Here is a 13,364-nt window from a genome sequence, read left to right on the forward strand (position 1 = left end):
ATGGGATTTCTCCAGGCAAGAATACTAGAGTGGTTTGCCATGCCCTCTTCCAGGGGAACTTCCCGACTTCAAACCTGGGTCTCTTGCATTGCAGGCAGACTCTTTACCACAGAGCCACCAGGGAAGCCTGGGACTTAGCCTGCCTGGGTTCTAATCCTGCTTTTGCCACTGACGCACTGTGCCTCTCTGTGCCTCAGTGTCCTATCTGTAAAATGGGAATAATTACTCCTAGAACCTACGTCCTAGGGCTGTTATGAAGATAAATGACGACTAAGTGCACGTAAAGTATTTAGATGAGTGCCTGGTAAGGGCAGTGCTCCGAAGAGTCAGCCACGTTATTGCTACTATTACTGGGCTTTCCTGGTGGCTCAGGCAGTCAAGAATCTGCCTGCAATGCAGAAGACCTAGGTTTGATCTCTGGGTCCAGGAAGATCCCCTGGAGGAGGGAATGGCAACCCACTCCAGTATTTCCAATGGGAAATCCCATGGACAGAGGGGCTGGTTGGCTACAGTCCATGGGGTCCTCAGAGTCGGACAGGAGCGACTAAACCACACCACATTATTATCCACATGACTTCCTGAGTTTCTACTCAGCCTGTGAGCATGGTAAAAAACTGGCTCATCGGATAACTATTTATTTACTATCTACAGGGGTTGGAGGAAGACCGGGATGTGAGTGCTGAGGATACCAGGCTGGGGACAGCAACCTTGTCCTGCCTTTTCCCCAGATCACCGGGAGGAGGCCAGCCGTACACAACTAGACGCAGGAGGCAACAACCGGAATCGCTAAGTGCTGACACGTAGGAAGGGCACAGACGTGCTCGGGGCTTAGACACCTGCCTTCACCTGAGGCTGTCCCTTGTGGCTCAGCTGGTAAAGAATCCGCCTACAATGCTGGTAGATCTGCGTTCAGTCCCTGGGTTGGGAAGAGGACTGCATAGTCCATGGGGTTGCAAAGAGTCGGACACGACTGAGCGACTTTCACTTGGACTTTGTTCATCCTGAGCCCAGGCTCTGGGTGGGTACGCTTGGTTTTTTAACAGGTGAGGAGTCTGCTTCGCAGGATGAGACTAACCTCCTTCGGCCACGCGGCTCGAAGCGGTACTCTGCGACCCGTCCGACAGCTCGCGCGACGGCCAGGTTAACAGAAAAGCGCTCCCATGATGCCCGCCACTCTGACTCTCGCCGGGGTACCAGCCCCCCGGAGGACCTGACCTCCGGCGGAAGCTCCTCCCCCGGGGCGGGGGGTGGAGCCACCGGGCAGGCCTGGCCACGCCCTTCGGCGACAACGTCCTAGCCGACTTGGCCAATTGGAGCCCCGTTTCTTGCCGGGTGGGGAAACGTGTTCTCCAGTCAGCGAGCGCCGTCGTCGCTCGGGCAACAGCGTCCTAGCGAGACCGCGTGGGCTGGGCCTCTGTGGCCAGGGGGCCCTGGAGTCCGCGCGCCGAGTTGGCTCCCATGAGTCGGAGGACTGAGAAAGGGGCCGGGGTAAGGCGGGGCGGCCTCGGCAAGAGCGCACGAGCCCGGAGCCGGGAGTGTGGGGGGCGCTGAGGAGGGCCCGGGAGGACAGCTCTGGGGTGCCACAGCCCCGGGACACGTCGCATCCCCGCCTTGTCAGTGGCCAAGGGGCGGTAGTGACCCGTTTACTCGTTTCACGCACGTGTGTATGTGGCGCACCTGCCTGTGCCAGGAGCCGTTGTCGGGTCTGGGGGCTCCTGAAGTGAATTCGTTGTTGTTTTTCAGTCGCTCAGTCACATCTGACTCTGCGACCCCATGCACTGCGGCTCGCCAGTCTTCCCTGTCCTTCACTATCTCCCAGAGTGAATATTCTCCTGCAGTGAATAGCCCCATCCTTTTTCTATTTCTATAAAGACCGACTATAAACAACGTAGAAGGTGGTGAATCTGCCTCCCAGTCTCTCTGAGGGTCACATCACTCCGACTTACAGAATATCTCATGTTTTCTTCTTCCATTTGTCCCCACAGCAGCCTTTCGAATATTTTAAGTTCCGCCTTGAGAATGAGGACTTGAACCCCGCAGGGTGAAGGGGGCTGTCCCTGAGAATCACACCACTAGACGTTGCAGAGCCAGAATTCAAACTGAGCACTTCTGTCTCATATCAGAATCTTCAGGCTTTCTGGAACATTCCTCTTCCTCAAACCGCAGGAGTGATCCCTGCCTCCCTCAGAACTCTGTTTGGAAGCACTCTGAAATGTTCAGCGGTTATTTAAGAGCATTGGCTGAATTACCCCATACTTCCTTTTCCTTCTGTCCTGAAAATCTTTGCCTTTCAAGATGTCTTGCCCCTGTTAAGAAGACTCTTATTTCGTTTTCAAGAGGAATAATTTAATAATGTTTCTTAAATTGTGTGTGCCGCTAAATGAGTGGACCTACAGAAATGCTGTAAAAAAAATTTTTTTTTTCGACTTTCACATGCTGCTGTTCCTTCTGTTTTATCCATTGTCTTCAACAGATGTATTTACTTGGCTAAATCTGGGGAACTGAAAGTGAATCAGGCAAGGGCCCTTTGATTATCTGTGAATATGTTTGTCTCTTCCTCAGCCTTACTGCAAGGTTTAAGAGGGCAAGGATTTATTTCAGTTAGCTGTGCTCATGGGAACGACACCTTGAGTTTAGGGCCTGGCTCATGGCGGGTGCTTGTGCTTGTAGATGTTTGTCAAGAATTGCTTACCTGAGACGTTAAATCTGCCGTCCATTTTGTCTTCTGTGTCCGTACCCTTTTGCAGCTGTCCACCTCTCCCGTGCAGAGATCTCTGCATCGCCCTTGCTGTGACCCCTCCAGCTGACTGGCACATGGAGACAGAACCAGCTCTAGCAGAATGCTCAGGAGTCTGGGGCCCGCCTGGAGCAGGAATCCACTGGGAGCCCACTGGCTGTTAACAAGGCAGTTGCTTTCGTAAAGCCTCTTGACTGGGATCAAGTGAATGTTTAAGGTTAGTAGATGAGGAGAGTCACTGAAGTTTTTCTTGGGCGACTCCTTCCCCTGCCAGGGTTGAAAAATAAGCTGTTTAATATAGATGAGAAAGTGTGATGAGGCGAGAAGCTAAAGTCACTTTCTTCCTTTAAATATCACAAGAGAGCTGATCTTTTTGTAAAATGTATTTATCTAAAATTACCCCAGATCTGGCTTCCTCTGTAGCTCAGCTGGTAAAGAATCCGCCTGTAATGCAGGAGGCCTGGGTTTGATCCCTGGGTTGGGAAGGTCTCCTGGAGAAGGGAAAGGCTCCCCACTCCAGTATTCTGGCCTTGAAAATTCCATAGACTATATAGTCTTTGGGGTTGCAAAGAGCTGGACGTGACTGAGCAACTTTCACTCCAGATCTAGGTTTGTGTAGTTATACAGATTGGATCCTTGTACAAGTTAAATATTGATTCACTTTCCACACAGTGCTGTCTAGGACATCGATGCCATTCAGAAGACGAAATGTAAAGGGAAGGAGTGTTTGGGGAAACTCTGTGAATGGAGATAGCATATGAACATGATACACTTCCAGTATGAAAGAGCTTCATTTTCTACTTTTTTCTCTTGGTTTCAATCTTTTACTGCTCTTTTAATTTGTTTCAGGCTCCACTGTTATCTTTTCACCTGTTTTTCTGCAGTTTGACTATTTCTATTACCATTGCTCCTCCTGGCTAATACTGAGCACTCACTGTGTTCCAGGCACAGTTTGGAACCTCTTATTACCTTTTTTAAATTGAGTGCTTCTTGCCTATGAAACAGTACACTTAGTATTCCCATTTTACAGATGAGGTAGCAAGGATGTAGAGAAGCTAAGGGGCTGCAAAACAGATAGGTTGTGGCGTGTGACCTCTGCTCCAGGACTGCCTGGTGACAGAGCCTGCTTTCTCAGCCAGTCCTCTCACACTCTCAGAGATGTGTGTGCCCTGCACGTCCCACTGGGCTTTGAGGGGACTTGTAACAATACATACAATATGGTAAATAGGAAAGTAACTTCAAGAAGAGAATAGTCAGATAATTCGTAATGATTAATATAGTTGGGCTGCAAATTTGGCTGTGAGCTTCTTTTTTTTTTTTTGTGAGCTTCTTTTTTTGTTTGTTTTTAATCAAATAAAAGATTCTTTACATTTTTTATAGTGGTTTATAATCTTTTAAAATTTCACACACATGATTTCACGTAATCCCATAACAACCCCATTTTCCTCCTCACCTCCATCTTGCCCACCCCCGCTTCCCTCTCCCCACTGGTAACCACTGGTTTGTTCTCTATATTTGTGAGTCTGCCTCTCTTTCGTTTTATTAGCTATGAACTTCTTAAACTCAGGAAAAAGAAAATTAAAAACAAAACAACCAAAAAAAGAAAGAAGTTGAATTCATTATGTCCAGGCAAATAAGGCATTTTAATTCCTCTGGAAAAAAGAAAGTGTTTCTAATGCCTCCATCGAAAGGACATTTCTCCTGGGGTTCATCAGCAAGTCCCAGATGATCTGTTTAACACAGAGTGCTCAGGGTGTAGGCTCAGTGTCCTAGCTATTAAGGGAAAGAAATGTAGACTGTTGCATTTGTATAGAATTTTTGAGTAGTACAAGGCACAAATCAGAGTCAAAATTTACAAAATACATAACAAAATAAGATTAAACAATAGCCAGCAGCGTAGAAATTTTCAGGAACACCTTCTGAATTTTGTTTTTCGGTGAATGATGTTATCCGGTCCCTGGGGTTGGTTCCAGCCATTTGTTTGCTTAGCAGTTACCTATTGAACACCTGCCACGCGCCAGGCCCTGGTCTAGGCAGTGAGGACGCTGCAGAGATGGCCAGCCACCCTCCTTTGCCTGGGGTCTCCACCCTGTCATTTTCTCCTGCTGGACCGTTTCTGGACTGGCTTTGGTTTGCCATCCTTTTTTGCCCTTCCTGTAAAAGCCAAGACCATACTCGGCACCTTGCACCATAACGGTCTCCCTGCCTTCCACCTGGGCTCTGATTTTTCTTTCTCTGCCTTCCCAAGACCTAGAGTCTGTGACAGCCATCAAGGAGTGAGCACAGCCCACTGCGCGTCAGTCTCTTTAGATACATTGTCTGGGTCCTGCGGCAGCCTTTTTTGTTTGGTTGTTTTGGGCCATGCCCCGTGGCATGTGGGATCTTAGTTCTCCAACCAGGGATCGAACCCACACCCCGGCATTGGAAGGCAAGGTCTTAACCACTGGACCACCAGGGAGTGCTAGCGTCAGCCTGTAGAGGGTTGCACTGAACCCCCGTGGTCACTTGCCCCTTGGGGGCCGGGTGGAAGCCTTGTGTCCTCCCTCTGGAAAAATCATCTCTCGCACCCTTTGGAATTTAATCTCAGAGAGTTTGAAGGTCCGGAAGTGCACACACGTGAACCTTGTCCCTAGATCCCAGATTAAGAGTGTGCGTGCATGCTGTCGCTCAGTCATGTCCGACTCTTTGCGGCCCCATGGGCTGCAGCCTGCCAGGCTCCTCTGTCCATGGGGAATCTCCAGGCAAGAACACGAGTGGGTTGCCATTTCCTTCTCCAGGGGATCTTCCCAACCCAGGGATCGAACCTGTGTCTTGATTAGCAGGTGGATTCTTTACCCCTGAGCCACCTGGTAAGAACACTTGCTTTAAAGAGAGAGATTATCTCCGTTTTGCAAGTGAGAAAACTGGGTGACGAGAAGGTTAATTACCTCTCAAGTTTGCATGGTCGGTAATGGAGCCGATGTTGACTCCACGTCTTCTTGACTCAAACCCTTGATGCTCAGTAAATGCAGGAGTGAGTGTGTAGAAGGTCCAAAAGGGAGCTTTAAAGTGAATATGCCCTTACTACGGCAGAACATCATTTGATATCAGAATAGACGGGGAGAAGATTTTTCTCAAGTGTTTGGATTTAGCTGCCAAGATCTTTTGTGCTGCTTGCAACTTTTCCCCAGTTTTGTCAAGTGTTAATTTCCCCCCCCCATGATTCCAGTTCCAACAGTTTTTGCTTCAATGCCATTTCTGTTGGGCTGTGCACATTTCTTACTCTCGTGTTGAATTATGTCTTCTCTGGATGCCAAGGCAGATGGATGGCACTTTTGTTATGATTCTGATATAAATAGCATCTGTTAAAAACTGGACACCCGTGCTTATCTGACAAATAAACAAATACATCAGTAGGATAGCCTTCTAACCGTGTTTTTGCCGGTGGTTGATAAGTGTATCTGATGGTCTGTGACTTGGTGCTTGTTTGGGGAGCAGTGGTTTTATTTTCCTTGCTAATTTCAACCTTATCGTACATTTTGATAGACTCGTACTCATGAACGGCTCAGAATTCTCTTTATTTAGAAAACCTAAACTGAGGTTGACGTCAGGCCGGGGGTGGCCTAAAGAACTCATCACAGTGCCTTGCTCACGCTAAGAACACTGTTTAGCTTTCAAGGTCGAGGGTGAAATGAGTCCAAGCTCCTTACCCTGGCAGTGTTAGCTGTTAATAGCCGTGGTCCATCCAGAACAAAGATGAACAGAGTGCCCCCTGTGTGCTAGGCACGGTGGTAGGTGCTTCGTAAAGATGGTGAGTGCACTCGACTGCCTCCATGGGAGGGGCTCCCTGTCGAGGAGGGGCACAGATAAACAGCCAAGAGAAAAGCCTGGAAGCAGAGAATCAAAGTGAAGGTAGATGTGGGGCTAGAGGAAATGGCACCCCACTCCAGTACTCTTGCCTGGAAAACCTCATGGACAGAGGAGCCTGGCAGGCTGCAGTCCATGGGGTTGCACAGAGTCAGACACAACTGAGCGACTGGGCCCACACACACACATAGCTGGTTAACCATTTGAATTGGGACTTCCCTGGTAGCTGAGTGGTTAAGACTGTGCTTCCACCACAGGAGGCATGGGTTTGATCCCTGGTTGGGGAACTAAGATCCTGCATGCCATTCATTGTGGCCAAAAATAAAATTAAAAACAGACAAAAACCAATGTTGTGTTGGTTTCAGGTGTACAGCGAAGTGATCCGATTATACACCTACCATCTTTCTTCAGACCCTTTTTCATTATAGGTTTTTTTTTAAATTTTATTTGGCTGTACCGAGTCTTAGTTGCGGCATGTGGGATCTTTAGTTGTGGCATATGAACTTAGCTGTCACGTGTGGGCTCTGGTTGCCCTGCCTTGCCCTGGGAGCACGGAGCCTTATACACTAGACCACCAGGGAAGTCCCTCAGGTACCGGCCACACAGGGCGGTGAGTATAGTCCGTCCCCCCGGTCCTTGTTGTTGGCCTGTTTTTTATGTAGCAGAGTGTATCTGTTAACCCCTAAATCCTAATTCATCCCTCCCCCTTTCCCATCTGGTAACCATACGTTTATTTTCTGTGTCTGTGAGCTCTATTTCTGTTTTGTAAATAAGTTCATTTCTATACTTTTTAAGGGTTACGTGTATACAAGGCATCACGCGGTACTGATTTTTCTGACGCTCTTCGCTTGGTATGCCAGTCTACGCCCATCCGTGTTGCTGCGGATGGCGTCATTTCATCCTTTTTAAGGCTGAGTGAAACGGGGTATTATGTATTTATATACGTCTCACAGCTTCTTTAGCCGTTCACCTGTGAATGGACACTTAGGTTGTGCTGCTAAGTCATGTGTCTTTTTGAATTAGGGTTTTCTTCTCTTCTGGATTATATAAGGCATGATTAGTTTTAAGGAGGATAGGAAGGCCTCATGAAAGGGGGGACTCCACCCTCAGTCTTGAAAGATGAAGTGTGGTGGAAAAGGAGATTCTAGCAGGAGTAAAAAATTCGAGCAGGAGCATGACCCAGTACACAGAGGTGAGGACCTGCATGGTATATTCATTTGGATTTTGTGGGAAATCCGGCAGGCATGAAGCTGTGGTGTCTGGAAGTTTCTTGTGGCCAGGTTATTAACGATGTGAATGACCTTATACAAACCACAATTAGGAGTCTGACTTCAGTTTGTATACCTGGAGTAGTCATACAAATGCATGTTGTGGGTTTTTTTTTTTAATTAAAAAAATGTAGATTCACAGAAAAGTTGCAGAATTAGTACAGAGAGTTCCCATGTGCCCCCAGCTTCCCGCATGGTACCATCTTACAGAATAACCACAATCCACTTAGCAAAACCAGGGTGCTGTCCCTGCTGCAGTCCTAGTAACAAATAGAGACTTTATTCAGATTTCACCCGTCTTGACAGGACTCAGTCTCTTTTCTCTTGGTGCATAGTTATGTGAAATTTTAGCACATGGGTGATTTTGCCTTGCACGTTTTTTAAGCCAGGGAGTAACGTAAGTGAGTGTGTGCTTTAGCAAGAGAGATCCTGGCCACAGAGGAGGATGGATTAGAAGGGAGCTGGAGACCTGGATGCGATCTAAGGGGCTGTTTCTGGAATCTACATGAATGAGGATGAACTCGGGTTGTGAAGGGAGGGGTGGAGAGGGCGGGGGGACCAACGTCACAGGTGTCCTCCAGGTACCGCAGACAGTCCCTGCTGCCACTTGCCGCTGCTGCTACTGCTGCTAAGTCGCTTCAGTCGTGTCTGACTCTGTGCGACCCCATAGACGGCAGCCCACCAGGCTCCCCCGTCTCGGGGATTCTCCAGGCAAGAACATTGGAGTGGGTTGCCATTGCCTTCTCCAATGCATGAAAGTGAAAAGTGAAAGTGAAGTCGCTCAGTTGTGTCCGACTCTTCGAGACCCCATAGACTGCAGCCCACCAGGCTCCTCTGTCCATGGGATTTTCCAGGCAAGAGTACTGGAGTGGGGTGCCATCGCCTTCTCCATGCTGCCACTTAGAAAGGGCCAGATCCCAGTCGTGGAGAAAGAAGCAAACCTCAGCTGTCATTACGGACCGTGGTCAGTTTGCTAAGGGCAGTAGGAAGCAATTGGAGTTCTTAAAGCAAGGAAGTAAAAAAGGAGATCAGCATTTTAAAATGTGGCGGTAGTCTGTGTGTGTGTGTGTGTGTGTGTGTGTGTGATTTGTGTATGTGATGTGTGTATATGGTTTTGGTGTGTGTGTGCTTGTGTGTGTGGTGTGTGTATGTATAGTGTGTGTGAGTTCGAGTTATGGGAAGAGAAGTGGTGCTCATGGTGCTGGCATAAAATATCTCTATGTGACAAACCCAAAATTTAGCGTGAAATTCATGTACAGGACCTGCCCGTGGCGGTGGGCACAGTTCTCCAGTAACCTGCAAAACCGCTGGGTTGCTCTGCAGACCCAAAGACTCTGTTCCCGTGGTTTGGTGAGCTAAACAAAAAAATCCGCCTAACCCCGCCGCTTTCTTAATTTCCAGAATTCACCAATTCAGAAATAGTTTTTCTTGAAGGAAATGAAACAAAATAGCACCCAAACAAACACCTTCACCGTCCCCAGTACCGTACGGAGCAGTCCCAAGGCCAGCGAGCCGCCGCTCTTTCCTGAAGGTCTGTGTCAGCTGACGGCTCGGAGGAGCGCTGTGGGTTCCTGGACGGTGCCGGGCTCAGAAAGTTGGTGATGATAACCGGGACCACTTCCATCTGCTTTGTTTCCATTGTTCACCCAGCAGGCGTATGCCAAATGCTGCTTCTTGGGCCAGAATTGTCTAGGAAACTTACATATCTTATCAGCAAGCATCGGCCCGTACATTTTAAAGTCGGGGTCCTTTGTTGGGTGCTCCACGTGACCCCAGCTGTTAGACAGCTACGGTGAACTCGGCAAATGCCTCCCCACAGGCTGGCAGAGCCCTCTGGACGGCGCAGGTCCCCGTGTCCTACTGCAGGTGGCAGCAGCTGCCCGACTTCCCGGTGCCAAGCTCAAGCTGGGAATCCATCGCATGCCCCCTTTGCCAGCATCCGAGGACTTGCTGGGCCGGCTGCGATAAAAACAGGACGCGTTCAACACTCCTGGTCGGCTCACAGGAGCGGGGAGGGCCCAGTGGTTTCCAGCAATTACATCTTAAAAGCCTGCCAGGGAGACCGCGTTTGAGCTGGGAACAACCGTTTGACAGCCGACGTGCGGTCAGTTCCTCCGACGCAACTTGTTTTTCTGTCGTCTGTTGCCGTATCTGTCAGCACATTAGGTGTGGTGGTGAGTCTGGAAATGTTCGTTAGGTAAGAGTGAGTTTCTGAGGCACTTTCTGAGATTAGGTGTTTGTGTCCATGGTAGAGAAGGCAAATTACAAACAAAATTGCAGTAAGCTTTTTCTTTTTCTTTAGGGCTCTGTGTTCTGGGCCAGCAAGGCATTCATGCTGATATAAGTGATCCCGAAGCCACAGCACTCAGTTCAGTTAAACTCAGGAAGCGTTCTTTTTGGACCGCTGTCATCAGATGTGGTGCCTGCTCTCGTGGCGTTGATGGTTCTTAACAGGGAACATAGACATCAAGCAATCCTAAGGGTCATGGATGTGAATTAAGAAAACCTTTCACTCAGGTCACTGGTTCTCAGTACAGGGGATGAGAGTGAGAAATCACAGATGATGCCAGGACTTGTACCTTGGCTGACGGGAAAGAGTGAGGATCTGGAACAAAATCCAGGAGTGGCGGGGTGTGAGGAGAGAGAGAGAGAGAGTGTGTGTGTGTGTGTGCATGTGTGCATTTTGGGAGGAGAATGCTGTTTGGATGCCTGGGCTGTGAAAATCCTCCCTTCGTTAATTTGACAAACACTTTTGGAGCTGCAGAGGTGTGCTGGGTGCACTGGGGCAGGGGGTACCATAGCACCGAGCCACTGTTTTATTTCGTGCAGTCTATAATGAAGTGTATAATTTCCCAAATGAAAGCATAATCACCTACTGAGATGCGTGCAGCTCAGGGGAAGGACAGGCTGTGATGAGAGACTCTACCAGGAGGATGTGGACGAGGCGAGCCGGGGGACGTCTCCAAGGAGGGGGTGGGCACGCTGGGATCTGGAGAAGAGAGGAGTTAGCTGGGTGAGGAGTAGGACGGGGGATCTGGGCAGAGAGCCCCGTGGGGCCGAGGGAAGCAGGCGGGGAGGGTGACAAAGGCAGGAGCTGGGTCCTGTGCTGCCGGGTAGGCCCTGGCAGGCACACTGTGTCGTGTAGCTAACGTACGTTCATTGTCGTTCAGTTCACTACGCCGTGTCCGGCTCCCTGCGACCCCATGGACTGAGGCACGCCTGTCTGTGGCTTCCCTGTCCTTCACTGTCTCCTGGAATTTGCTCAAACTCATGTCTGTTAATTCGATGCATGTTTATTAGAGAACGTTTAAAGACTGATGTTAGCACCATCCCAACATAGCTGTTTTGTCTAGAAAATAGACCCTGTCCACCCTTGGAAATAACATTTTTATACCGTGTGTATATAGTATACGTTTTCCTCTTAACCTTGTCCTAAACATGTTTTTCCATTTCCACGTGTTCTATATTATTTATAATACTGGTAAAGAATCACCTGCTCAGACTTGGCGAGCCTTGTGTTATATATATTTTTGAAATATTTATTTGTGATTTATTTGGCTGTGTTGGGTCTCAGTCGTGGCCCACGGAACCGTCATGTCACGAGGTGGGGAGGGGCGTCTTCCGTGGCGGCTGAGGCTTAGTTGCCCCGAGGCATTGTGGGATCTTAGTTCCCCGACCAGGGATGGAACCCACGTCCCCTACATTGCAAGGTGGATTCTCAACCACTGGACCACCAGGAGAGTCCCTTGTGTTTTATTTTGAGTTAACTTCTGAGCTGGTGTGGGTGGGTCTCGTGGCATATATGGGTAGACGTGAAATTTACGCTGCCAGAGAACGTATTTGTGAAAATGAGGTTTGGGAGGAAGGTGAAAGCCCATGTTGGGGTCTGAGGAGACCTTGGTGTAGCGGAGGGTGGGGACCCTGGATGGAGGAAGGCTGAGAGGCTCAGACTGTCTGGGTGCTGGCTGGGAAGGAGGTCAGTTTATAAACGGAATTTTCCACTAAATTGAATTCAGATGACTGGCTAAATTGTTTTTTACGATACCCTATCATTTGAAATATATTTGTAAATCAACTTGCATTCTTATAATTCCTATGTTTAGAGCAGTGAGGGGTTGCCAGCCAATTCTAAGATCTTAAGGGAGTACGGGAGCCAGATGAGGGAGGCAGACTGGGCTTCACACATTAGTGCCACGAACCCAGGAATCCTCATATTTGACTAGTTGTTCATGTAGATGTTTATTCGCCAAGTTGTGTCCGATTCTTTTGTGATCCCATGGACCATAGCCCACCAGGCTCCTCTGTCCGTGGGATTTTCCAGGCGAGAATACAGGAGTGGGCTGCCATTGCCGTCTCCATTATGTAGACGACTCACTTCATTTTCTGCATGTTCTTTTGAGTAGGTTGCAGAATTGTTAGACTGTTTTGCAAATGCAAGGTATCCTTTCTTGATAATTGATAGGTTTTCTCATCGCTCTATTAATATGTACAGACTTCATGGTTCTTATCTCCGTGTTTGTGTGAGCTTGCCCACAGACCACATGCAGGCACCTGGGCCAGTGCACACCCCTGGTACAGTTGGGCAAAAAGCTCGGTGCCTCTGGGTCTTGGCCTCATGAGTAAATCTGGCTTTTCCTGCTAGTGTTTCATTTCTCTGCCTCTAAACATGTGGATGAAAAATGAAATGAAATGTTAGTTGCTCAGTTGTATCCAACTCTTGTGACCCCATGGACTGTAGCCTGCCAGGCTCCTCTGTTCATGGAATTTTCCAGGCAAGAATACTGGAGTGGGTTGCCATTCCCTTCTCCCGAGGATCTTCCCAACCCAGGGATTGAATCTGGGTCTCTGCATTGCAGGCAGATGCTTTATCATCTGAGCCACCAGGGAAGCTAAAAATGTGCATAGCGGTATCTAACTCACAAGGTTGATGATTAACCAGTGGCCTGAAAAATGGGTTCTTGTGAGGTGACGGTAGTTGAATCCCCGAAATACAGCATGTGCTGGTCTTTTAACTCCATTTTGATGTCAAACTGGGAACTTTCCTCGTAAGCTTCCTTAAAAACTATAGACTTGTCCATGTAAATCAGCTTCAGGTTCTTGTGAAGCCGTGGTCCCAGCTTGTTATTAAAACACAGAGGCTGGGCCCCCCAGCTCAGGAGATTCAGGTTGGTCGGTCTGGGTGGAGCCTGGGAATTTGCATTTCTGATAAGGCCCCAGGTGATGTTGGTATGGCTGGTTCAGGGACCACATTTGAAGAACCACTGAAAGCTGTATGTCTGCTTCAATAACCTTTTAAAACTAATTTTTTTTTTTGACGGAAAAGAAACGCACAGAGAAAATAATAGTATTAGTAACAACAGAAAACCATGTTCTGTCTGCTTGAGGAACCTGGAAATGGAATAATAGCTCCAGTCCTGTTGAGATGGACCCCAAGGACGTCTCGGGCAAAGTCTTGAAGCCAGTGCCTGAGCCGGGAGATGCAGGTCAGGAAGGCAGGCGTCACCGTGACTCTA

General features: G+C 48.6%; 1 protein-coding gene across 3 annotated transcripts in view; it reads left to right on the plus strand.

Annotated features, from left to right (window-relative positions):
* The first annotated feature begins 1,327 nt into the window (after positions 1 to 1,327).
* EFCAB6 (EF-hand calcium binding domain 6) overlaps positions 1,328 to 13,364 on the plus strand; it is a 252,818-nt gene continuing 240,781 nt past the window's right edge. For 2 of the 3 annotated variants that reach the window (XM_027540563.1, XM_027540565.1), the window contains exons 1-2: positions 1,329 to 1,488; positions 2,748 to 2,954. The gene's annotated coding sequence lies outside the window, so the exon portion shown is untranslated. Of the gene's footprint in view, positions 1,489 to 2,747; positions 2,955 to 13,364 lie in introns of all 3 variants that reach the window. The other variant, XM_027540564.1, reaches the window with a different exon arrangement.

This window comes from Bos indicus x Bos taurus, chromosome 5, assembly GCF_003369695.1.
Source record: "Bos indicus x Bos taurus breed Angus x Brahman F1 hybrid chromosome 5, Bos_hybrid_MaternalHap_v2.0, whole genome shotgun sequence".
Taxonomy (NCBI): Eukaryota; Metazoa; Chordata; class Mammalia; order Artiodactyla; family Bovidae; genus Bos; species Bos indicus x Bos taurus.